Source organism: Megalobrama amblycephala, linkage group LG13, assembly GCF_018812025.1.
Source record: "Megalobrama amblycephala isolate DHTTF-2021 linkage group LG13, ASM1881202v1, whole genome shotgun sequence".
In the NCBI taxonomy this organism is placed as follows: Eukaryota; Metazoa; Chordata; class Actinopteri; order Cypriniformes; family Xenocyprididae; genus Megalobrama; species Megalobrama amblycephala.
In genome coordinates this window covers 7,315,055-7,326,758 of record NC_063056.1, presented here as the reverse complement: position 1 = coordinate 7,326,758, position 11,704 = coordinate 7,315,055, and the positions used below count along the sequence as shown (strand labels likewise).

The 11,704-nt window shown below is 36.1% G+C and overlaps 1 long non-coding RNA gene across 1 annotated transcript; it reads left to right on the top strand.

Moving 5' to 3' along the window:
- Positions 1-658: 658 nt before the first annotated feature.
- LOC125243596 lies at positions 659-1,993 on the top strand. Its single transcript, XR_007179066.1, has 2 exons — positions 659-1,312; positions 1,874-1,993. It is a non-coding gene; the product is annotated as an uncharacterized LOC125243596 (long non-coding RNA).
- Positions 1,994-11,704: the final 9,711 nt, after the last annotated feature.

The following is an 11,704-nucleotide window of genomic DNA, read 5'->3' as shown; positions in this document are numbered from 1 at the left end:
TTCTTGATATCAACAATTCAGTTGTTGATATCAGGAGTTACATTTCCACTAGTAACAATGTTAATTCTTGATATCAACATTTGAATTTCCACTAGTAAAAACTAGAATTCTTGATATCTGTAATTGTATTTTCACTAGTGAAATGTCACCATAGGCTGCCATTCAAATTCAACTGTTGATATCAAAAATTGAGTTCTTACTAGTTGAAATTCCAATTTCACATATCAGAAATGCAGTTCTTACTAGTAAAAATAGTAATTTTTGATATCAATAATTACATTGCTACTAGTAAAATGCGAATTTTTGATATCAAGAACTCAGTTGTCACTAGTTGAAATGTCAGTTATTGATATCAAAAATTGAATTGCTACTAGTAAAAATGTTCATTTTTGATATCTGAAAATGTATTTCTGATATCAACATAATTTCAGATATGTAAAATGGCTTTCTTACTAGTAACAATCACATTCATGATATCAGAAACTAACATTGTCACTAGTGACAATCAAATTATTGATATCAAAAATGAACATTGTTACTAGTAGCAATTCAATTGTTGATATCAAGAATAGATTTTGCACTAGTAACAAAGTAATTAATGATATCAAAAATTAGCATTTTTACTAGTAAGAATTTATTTCTGATATGTGAAATTGGAATTTCAACTAGTAAGAACTCAATTCTTGATATCTGTAATGGTTTTGTCGCCCTTTTAACATTTAAAAACATGAATTGTTGATATCAACAATTCAATTCTTGATATCAGAAATGCAATTTTCACTAGTGGAAATGCTGATTGTTGATATCAGGAATTACGCTTCTTGATATCAACAATGACGTCATCACTCGCAGAAATACATTTATGATATCAAAAATGAAATCACAACTAGTAAAAAACATACTTCTTGTTATCTGTAACTTAATTCTTACATGTTAAAATTTAATTTTCACTAGTAAAAATTCTTATTGCAGATATCATGAATTCCGTTTAGGATATGTGCATAATAATGAATTCCTTTTCGGATATGTGCATAGTAATGACGACTGCTTGTTAATATTCAAATACGAGCGTGATGTTTTTACGTGCTCAGAACTGTGGTGAACTGTGGACAAACTGGCAATGGCAAAGGAGGTTTTTAGGCAAATTAAACGCTTCACAATTCAGTTTTCAGACCATACAATGCAAATGCAAAACCAAAAAATTGAAACCAGGCGTTCATTTTCCTTGTTTTACGGTTAGGCCTACATCATCGGTAGCAGCCGCGCCGTAGAGTTACAGCAGAACAGACCGTTTGTGATGCACTTTTAAAAGGTAAGCCGTTTAAATTATAAGATTTTGTATCATCAGTACATCTGAATCAAATTAACTTGTGTATTAAAGCATGATAGCTGATATTGCTCACTAAATAAATAGTTTCAGGGGAAGTTATATGATAGTAGATTAGATAATAGATTAAAATAGCTTTATTCATCGTCGTGTAATTAGAGAAAAAGTCTTCTCAACGGGATTATATAACTTTGGGGCTTGTGGTGGATGAAAGTGGTAAAATGAGAATATCCTTATTCCTTATTAAATATACAGCCCAGGTGAAATAACATACTATAGTAAATAGTAGCCTATTGTGTTTTTGAATCATACTATAGTAAATTGTAGAATACTGTCTATATTAGCCTATAGTATTTACAACACTTTGTTAATGAATGCTACAGCATACTGCAGTATAGTGAACTGATACTGTAATAAATACTTTTCGTTTTTTACTACATTGTGATTCTATTGACTGTCTATATGTTTCAGTAGTATATATGTATATACTACTACTATATTTAATTTGTCCTGTTTTGTCTCCTTTTATCATGCTTTCATTACAAGCACAAAGGGGATTCAGATCCTGAAGACTCCATGCAATCTCGCTGTACCCTCACCGTCTCTGCTCCTTGGATTTTGCAAGCTTTTCCTTGCTCCTTATTTTTAATAAACCTTCAATAAACATAAAAGTTCCCAGTGTTGTTTTTTGTGAAAAAGGGCAGATACACCTGTATATGATTAACACACAACTTGGCACACAATCTTTAGTTCTTTAGATTGCTCCTGTTCACTAGAACATATTTCCTCTTTTCCGTGTAAGTGGGGAAACCATGCATTCATACTCCTTTCTCTGATCAACTGGATCATCCTCGTGCAGCACTGCAAACCATAGCGGAGACTACAAGAACATGTAGGAAAGGACAGACGAAATGCTTGACATGCAGTTTATTAGAAATGTATAAATCCATTGCATTAAACCAGTGCAAAAGTCAATGTGTGTGTATGATCATGTTTTGTTTTAGAATTGAATATATTGTGTATGAATCTATATAGTAATAAGTTAATGGGGTGCATAAGAATTGTAAACATTAAGATTATTTAAATTTCACTTAATTAAATTTTACATTTCACTTGTTTGCAATGTTTTTTAAGGCAATCATCTGTCACCTGCAGGTCTCATGTCCTTGTGAAACCACAGTGAACATGACATGATTGCAATTTCACATATCAGAAATACAATTCTTACTAGTAAAAACTTCATTCTTACTAGTAAAAACTTCATTCTTACTAGTAAGAATGAAGTTTTTACTAGTAAGAATGTAGTTTTTACTAGTAAGAATGAAGTTTTTACTAGTAAGAATGTAGTTTTTACTAGTAAGAATGTAGTTTTTACTAGTAAGAATGTAGTTTTTACTAGTAAGAATGTAGTTTTTACTAGTAAGAATTAAGTTTTTACTAGTAAGAATTAAGTTTTTACTAGTGGAAATGTAATTCTTGATCTCAACAATTCAGTTGTTGATATCAGGAATTACATTTCCACTAGTAACAATATTAATTCTTGATATCAACATTTGAATTTCCACTAGTAAAAACTAGAATTCTTGATATCTGTAATTGTATTTTCACTAGTGAAATGTCACCATAGGCTTCCATTCAAATTCAATTGTTGATATCAAGAATTGAGTTCTTACTAGTTGAAATTCCAATTTCACATATCAGAAATACAATTCTTACTAGTAAAAACTACATTCTTACTAGTAACAACTACATTCTTACTAGTAACAACTTCATTCTTACTAGTAACAACTACATTCTTACTAGTAACAACTTCATTCTTACTAGTAAGAATGAAGTTTTTACTAGTGGAAATGTAATTCCTGATATCAACAATTCAGTTCTTGATATCAACAATTAAGTTCTTGATATCAACAATTGATATCCTGGGAATGAATAAAAGTCAAAACGGCTTGTCGAAGTGAAGGTAAGGCGCGTTAAAAATAGTTTTGACGCAAACTGACAGAGGTTCGAATCCGCCTTTTGCCGAACTCGCTCTACTTCCTTTTCCCATCCATCAGATTGGAAAGGCATTTATCTTCAATAAAAATGAAGATATAAAAATAAAGATATTCGAAAAGTGTCGAACTTAAGAAATTAAAAAGACTTCCTATTTCTGCGGTTTGTGCATTTTATAAGTCAAACTGCATCGTTGACAAAATGGATGTAAACTACAACGCACTGTACCATGCAGCACCAAAATTCGCAATAATGGAAGTATACCGCTCAATTCATTTAGTGTATTTATGTATATTGATACACCGTTTACTCTTTTATGAAACTATCATAGTTAATGAAGCCCGAGTGCCACCTACAGGCCTATTAGTGTAGGCTGGTGAAATGGTGACATGAAAAGAAAGGACTTTATTATGTTACCATTTTTGATAATTATGCAGCATTATGAAAAAAGTCTCTTAATAAACTCCTCCTGCATTTATTTGATCAAAAACAGCAATATAGTGAAAGATGATTACAATTTACAGTGATGGTTTTCTATTTTAATATACTTTTAAATATAATTTATTCCTATAATTTATGCTGTTCTTTTCTAAAATTTTATTCATCAAAGAATCTTGGAAAAAAAGTATCACAGGTTATAAAAAATATTAAGCAGCACAACTGTTTGTAACATTGATAATAAATCATCATATTAGAATGATTTCTGAAGGACCATGTGACACTGAAGACTGGAGTAATGATGCTAAAAAATTCAGTTTTGCTTCACATAAATCAATATATTTTGAAGTATATTAAAACAGAAAACCATTATTTTAACTGTAAAAATATTTCACAATATTACTGTTTTTTCTGTATTTTTGATCAAATAAATGCAGCCTAACCTATATAGCCATAAATAGCCTATATATAACCTATATAGCCACATATATATATATATATATATATATATATATATATATATATATATATATATATATATATATATATATTACATTGCCCCTTTTTTACATTTGAGCCCCTGCCCCTGAGGAACTCTCTGCATGTCCCTGTCTGTTATTATTGCATATAGTTTAATGTACAACAACACTAATGTACAAATATTATCTGACACCATTTATAAGTAGCATCTAACTACTATGTGCACTTATTGCAAAGAGAATACTTTTTTATAGGGCAAATAGAATATTTAGCTTTTTTCACTTAGTGTAAGTAGCATATAAGAAATGGTGCTGTTTTCACTTAGTGTAATTCTATTGCTATTTTCACTTAGTGCAAATAGATTCTATTGCTATTTCACTTAGAGCAAAATTAAACGTACCCTGGAATATCCAATCTGTGCGCTTAGATTTGTAAATCATATCGGTTTTTCGATCCGCATATACCCACAAATTTGTAAACCATGCCCACGCTTCGTAGTCTGTTCCCACGGATTCTGTATTTAAACTGTACTCGTCCAAGAAGAGAACAGGCTTAAAATATTAATAAAATAATGATATTTTTATATAGGGAAAATAGAATGAATCTTAGGCCAATTACTTTTTGTGTAGGCCTATGTGGAATGCATCAAATTGTCTTAACTGCATGCTTAAAATAATTCTCTGAAGCACTTTTTTCTAACTCAGAAGACACAGATTTTAGGGTAAGGTCAAGAAGGGATACAGCTATGGACACTGGGAATGCGCTAAATTAATATTTGGTCATTTCATTACTGTATGAGCACGAACAGCCCATTACCAACGCATGTATATCAAACTTCTAAAAACTTTGTAAACATGGAGAACAATAAATGACCAAACATGCTGAGTTTTATGAATTTATGATGCTGGTGGTGAGTGTAAAATCAAATTCAAAACAGCCATTTCACCTGGAAGATTAAGGCTGTGATATTAATGTTGGCCACTAGAGGGGGCCATACGATAAGGAATCTTTTAACCTTAATCTTTTTTTTAATCATTTTTTTTCTTTGTTTTTTCACTTTTACATGACCCAATAAAATATTATTTGTCAAGTTTCCAGACATGATTGCTGTACATTTAAAATGAAGAGACCTTTTTATTAATCTCTTTTAACATAACATACACGATTCCGTTCTATTCCGTATCGTTTTGCAGGCAAAAGCTCAGTAAACTACAATCACCAAAACAACACTTCATGATAACAATGTAATGGAACAGTAGAGGCACTTTACCAAAACAGAAAAAAAAAGTTTACGAATAAAACATTCATTAGTTATTTTATGATATACTGTTGTTAGGTTTTAAGTAAACATTATAGTTATAAAGTAAAACAACAATAACAATGACAACAACAATAATAATAACAGGCTGACAACCCGATGGGCAAGATAACATTCTTATTAAATCATTGTCTCTTCCACTCCGAATCCACTACAATTGAGAGACATTCCAGATGCATATTTCATTCAAATATATTATGCAACTGGACTATCAGACGAGTTATCCAGTGTCATATTTAATATGGCCGACAGGAATAGGAAAGAGGTTCAAAAAGACTTTATCATTCATCTTGTCCAATGTGGCCATATACTTCAAGTAAATGGACAACATATTACTGTAAATAAAAATAATACAAGTTATTAGCACATTACAGTGTAGCTATCATGCCATATTAACGCATCCATTGGACAGAGAGTGCCAATATTTCGGCTCATTATTAGGTTATCCCATATGAGAAGATGTCGGTGTACATAATAATACATCAAAATGTACAGTAAAAATGTTCAGTAGCCAATAACGTGTCATTACACTGTTTTATAATGCACAGGCCTTTAATCAAAGAGAAACACCGGCACGAATTTAGGCACGATGACGAAACATTCTGTATTAGAGCCATATGTAAATGTCATGGATGGAACAATAAAAAAATAGTCCATTGATGCATTAGAAAGTGTAATGAAAACAAAAATAAACATGAAAAACGACATGAGGTTATTTTTCTTATGTTCATGTCAATGGTATAATAAATGATACATGAATGCCTTGTTCATTTTTTTCCCTTAATTCTCCGAAGGACCAATAAAAACAAACAGGATGAAACTACTTTTTCTAACAATTAACAAAAAAAAAAAAAAAATAAATAAATAAATGAAATAAAAAAATCAAGCCATAATATAATTTTTGTTTTATTAACTAAACGAAAAAATAAAGGAGCCATTTCTCTGGACGGATGTTCTTCCTCCATCTTTGGCTTACAGAGGATTATGCGAAAACCACATCTCATTAATATTCATTAGCTCATTACCCTAGCTATTCTTACCTGTAAAAATTGTGTTTCTAGATATCAGTAATTGAATTTTCACTAGTTGCAAGAGCAATTTCAGATATCAACTGTCTTTGTTGATATCAATAATTACATTGTTACTAGTAAAAATGCAAATTTTTGATATCAAGAATTCAATTGTCACTAGTTGAAATGTCAGTTCTTGATATCAACAATTTAATTGCTACTAGTAAAAATGTTCATTTTTGATATCTGAAAATGCATTTCTGATATCAACATAATTTCAGATATGTAAAATGGCTTTCGTACTAGTAACAATCACATTCATGATATCAGAAACTAACATTGTCACTAGTGACAATCAAATTATTGATATCAAAAATGAACATTGTTACTAGTAGCAATTCAATTGTTGATATCAAGAACTGACATTTCAACTAGTGACAAATGAATTATTGATATCAAAAATTCGCATTTTTACTAGTAAGAATTGTATTTCTGATATGTGAAATTGGAATTTCAACTAGTAAGAACTCAATTCTTGATATCAACAATTGAATTTGAATGGCAGCCTATGGTGACATTTCACTAGTGAAAATACAATTACAGATATCAAGAATTCTAGTTTTTACTAGTGGAAATTCAAATGTTGATATCAAGAATACAAATTTCTGCGAGTAATGACATCATTGTTGATGTCAAGCATTAACATTTTTACTAGTGGAAATGTAATTCTTGATATCAACAACTGTCATTGTTACGAGTAGAAATATAATTCCAGATATCAAGAATTAACATTTTAACTAGTGAAAACTTAATTGTTGATATCAAAATTTCATATCCTGGGAATGATTAAAAGTCAAAACGGCTTGCCTATTGCCTTTCCCAGGATATAAATTGCTGATATCAAGAATTCTAGTTTTTACTAGTGGAAAAAAATTCTTGATATCAAAAATAAGCATTTTAACTAGTGAAAATTGAATTGTTGATATCAAAAATTAACCTTGTTACTAGTGGAAATGTAATTCTTGATATCAAAAATTGCCATTGTTACTAGTGGAAATGTAATTCTTGATATCAAGAATTATCATTTTAACTAGTGAAAACTGAATTGTTGATATCAAGAATTCATATCCTGAGAAGTGAATAAAAGTCAAAACGGCTTGCCATAAAGAATTGCATTTCTGATATGTGAAATTGGAATTTAAACTAGTAAGAACTCAATTCTTGATATCAAAAATTGAATTTGAATTGCAGCCTATGGTGACATTTCACTAGTGAAAATACAATTACAGATATCAAGAATTCTAGTTTTTACTAGTGGAAATTCAAATGTTGATATCAAGAATTAACACTGTTACTAGTGGAAATGTAATTCCTGATATCAAGAACTGAATTGTTGATATCAAGAATTAAATTGTTGATATCAAGAAGTAACATTGTTACTAGTGGAAATGTAATTCCTGATATCAAGAACTGAATTGTTGATATCAAGAATTCATATCCTGAGATGTGAATAAAAGTCAAAACGGCTTGCCATAGCCTGCGTGCATTGTGAGAGTGGCTCGGTTCGCACTCCTCAGGGCTCAGGCCCCGCTTTCTGCTGAGGCAGGGCGGCGCCTCATGTCCTGGGATTCGCAGATGAATGTAGCGGAGGGGTTAGAGATGGGTCAAAAGTAAGCTAGATGAGCCATCTGCCATCTAGATCTGCTCAGACTCCACGTCGGGGCTTACCATTTTTTCCCGACCTCCACACCGAGGTGTCGAGGTCGTGGAAGAAGCCAGTCTCATACCGTGTCTATAAACCACAGACATCCACATACAGCAACGTGGTTGATATGAGACGGCATGGTTATGGGGCGATGCCTAAGGCAGAAGAGACGCTTGCGAGCCATCTCTCTCCTCATTCATCATCACTAAAAGCCCCGACATTGCCCACCAAGCCTCTGAAAGCTACTTCTTCGCTGGTGGGTAAAGCGTACTTGGCTGCTGGTAAGGCAGCGGCATGCTTGCACACAATGTCAATACTGCAAGCGTACCAAGCGTGCCCGTATGTCTTCGGTGCCCTCAGGAGAGCACTCTGCCAACCCCGCCGCAATGCCGGGGCGCAGTGGTTCCCCGCGTGTCACCCGAGGGTGGCGCGTGCCCTCTAGTGCAGCCAAGCCAGTTGTTCCCTGCTGGGGTTCCGCTTCAGGGCACTGGGCACTTTGGCTGCCCATATTTCACCAGAGGCCAGCCTCGAGAGGCTGGTACCCTTAGTAGATTTTTTGACAGAATGGAAAGGTCTGTCAAATATATCTCAGTGGGTCCTGCACACAGTAGAGAAGGGGTATGCAATTCAATTCAGAACATGCCCACCCCGATTCAATGGGGTCCTGCCTACAGTGGTGAGGCCCGAGCAGGCTCTGGTAATGGCACAAGAGGTACAGACTCTTCTGCGAAAGGAGGCTATAGAGAGGGTTCCTCTTCCCAGCAGGGAGTCAGGGTTTTACAGCTGGTACTTCATTGTGCCAAAGAAAGATGGGGGATTGCGTCCAACGCCCTTGCGTATGCCCTTGCATATGCCCTTGCGTATGCCCTTGCGTATGCTCAGATGCCCTTGCGTATGCAGGGCATCCGCATATTAAACTACATAGATGATTGGTTGATTCTAGCTCAATCAGAGCAGATGGCAGTTCAACATCGAAATGTTGTTCTCGCTCACATGAAAAAGTTGGGGTTGAGACTAAACGCAAAGAAAAGTATGCTTTCTCCGGCTCAGAGGACCACTTATCTAGGCGTGGTGTGGGATTCAGTGATTATGTATGCCCGTCTATCTCCAGCTTGCATAACATCGATTCTCTCGACCGTCTCAGGCATGAAGCTAGGCCAGTCACTCACTGTCAAACAGTTCCAGAGACTGTTAGGTCTTATGGCAGCAGCGTCCAACGTGATACCTTTACTGGAGTGGTGGCTCAAAACGCTCTCCGAGGGGGAATCTTTTTCATACGATCAGAGTCACGCGGCGATGCCTACGTGGTCTAGTCATATGGAAACAACCTTGGTTTCTATCCCAGGGACCTGTGTTGGGGGCTCTCAGTCATCGTGTAACGCTAACGACAGATGCATCCCTCACAGGCTCGGGGGCGATCATGAGTGGTCGCTCGACTCGAGGTCTGTGGCAGGACCATCAGACCTTGGAGATGCTGGTGGTATTTCTAGCTATGAAATACTTCCTTCCAGACCTCAGGGACCATCATGTGTTAGTGAGATCAGACAACACTTCGGTGGTCTCATATATAAATCATCAGGAGGTTCTGAGATCCCTCAGAGCAGTTTACATCCCAGGATACCTGAATGTGGGAGCAGACATCCTGTCGAGGCAGGGGCCGAGACCTGGGGAATGGAGACTTCACCCAGAAACAGTGAAGCTCTTATGGGAGAACTATGGCAAAGCCCAAGTGGATCTGTTTGCGTCTCGAGAGACGACCAATTGTGTTGCTCCCGGGAGTTCTGAAGAGAGTACGCCGGGATGGGGCCCGTCTGTTATCAGTAACGGCCTGAGTGTGGTTTTCGGACCTGATTTCCTTACTAGACGGCCCCCTTATGGGGATTCCGATCAGGAGGGACCTTCTCTCTCAGGCGAGCGGGTCGATCCTTCACCCCCGCCCAGAGATATGGAAGCTGTGGGCGTGGCCTCTGAGGGGGCACAGCTCATAAGCTCAGGACTCTCAACTGAGGTTGTTGAGACTATTCTCCAGTCCAGAGCTCCCTCCACGAGGAAACTATATTCCCTGAAGTGGAAATTATTCACTTCATTGTGTGAAGATCACCAGTGGGATCCAGTTAACTGCCCCGCTGGCGTGGTGCTGGAATTCCTACAGGAAAGATTTTCTGCAGGGCTATCCCCCTCCACACTGAAGGTGTACGTGGCGGCTTTAGCTGCTTACCATGCTCCTTTAAGTGGAGTATCTTTGGGGAGAGACCCGCTCATAACTCGTTTCCTCCGTGGCACATTGAGGATTAGACCCGCAGCTCGCACGAGAGTACCGACATGGGATTTGGCCGTGGTACTTCAAGGCCTTTCTATGGCCCCCTTCGAGCCTATCGAAGAGGTTTCAGAGAAGTTTCTCACTCTAAAGGCTATATTCCTTCTTGCTATCATGTCTCTCAAGAGAATTGGAGACATTCAAGCCCTGTCGGTTTCTCCTTCGTGCTTCGAATTTGCACCTGGTATGGTCAAGGCTTTCTTGCATCCAAAACCAGGCTACATCCCTAAGGTGCTTACTAATACTGTGAGACCTATCGTACTGCAGGCCTTCTGTCCTCTTCCATTTATGACGTCGGACCAGGAAAAGCTTAATCTGCTGTGCCCAGTTAGAGCACTGGATGCTTATGTCCTCAACTGTTTGTCTGTTTTGGGGCACCTAGAAAAGGTCTCCCTGCATCCAAGCAGAGAATGAGCAAGTGGGTGGTCGAGGCCATCTCGCTTGCTTCAGAATTCAGAAGCTGAATGAGTGTGTTTTCGGGTAGGCTTTCCGTCTCCCTATTCCGTCTCCCTATTGGACAGATTTCATGTGCTTTACGACGCAATCACGCAGAGGCGTTCCCACAGCGTTTGGCGCAGTGTCTTGTTCTCTATTCAGGGAACTAAGGTTATATACATAACCGAGACGTTTTCTGTTGATTTGATAACAAATTCAGCCATGGACACACAAATACATTAATGAAAATACTTGTTTTTTGTGGTCTTTATTTGTGTTCTTCAAAGGTCTTTAATGACCCCCCCTCCAAAAATAGAATAAAATAAATAAATAAATATTGAATGAATGTATGTATGTATGCAGGGCTTGACATTAACTTTTTTGCTCACCAGCCACTGCGGCTAGTGGTTTTCCAAAGTTACTAGCCACTCAGCATTTTCACTGGCCACAATTTTGATGTTGGTAAATTACATTTTATATGATTAAAGTTGATTTTGTTATGCTTAAATTACTTTATTTTGATTCATTTTACTTGATAGATTTAGCTAGAATATTTAAAACCCTTTCAAACTTTTAAATGCAGATTGACCACCCAAATCAAGACTACATTGTATATCAGCTGGTATGTACAGGTGGGCAAAAGGTGGACATGGGCTAATATGAGAAATTTTATAAGTTA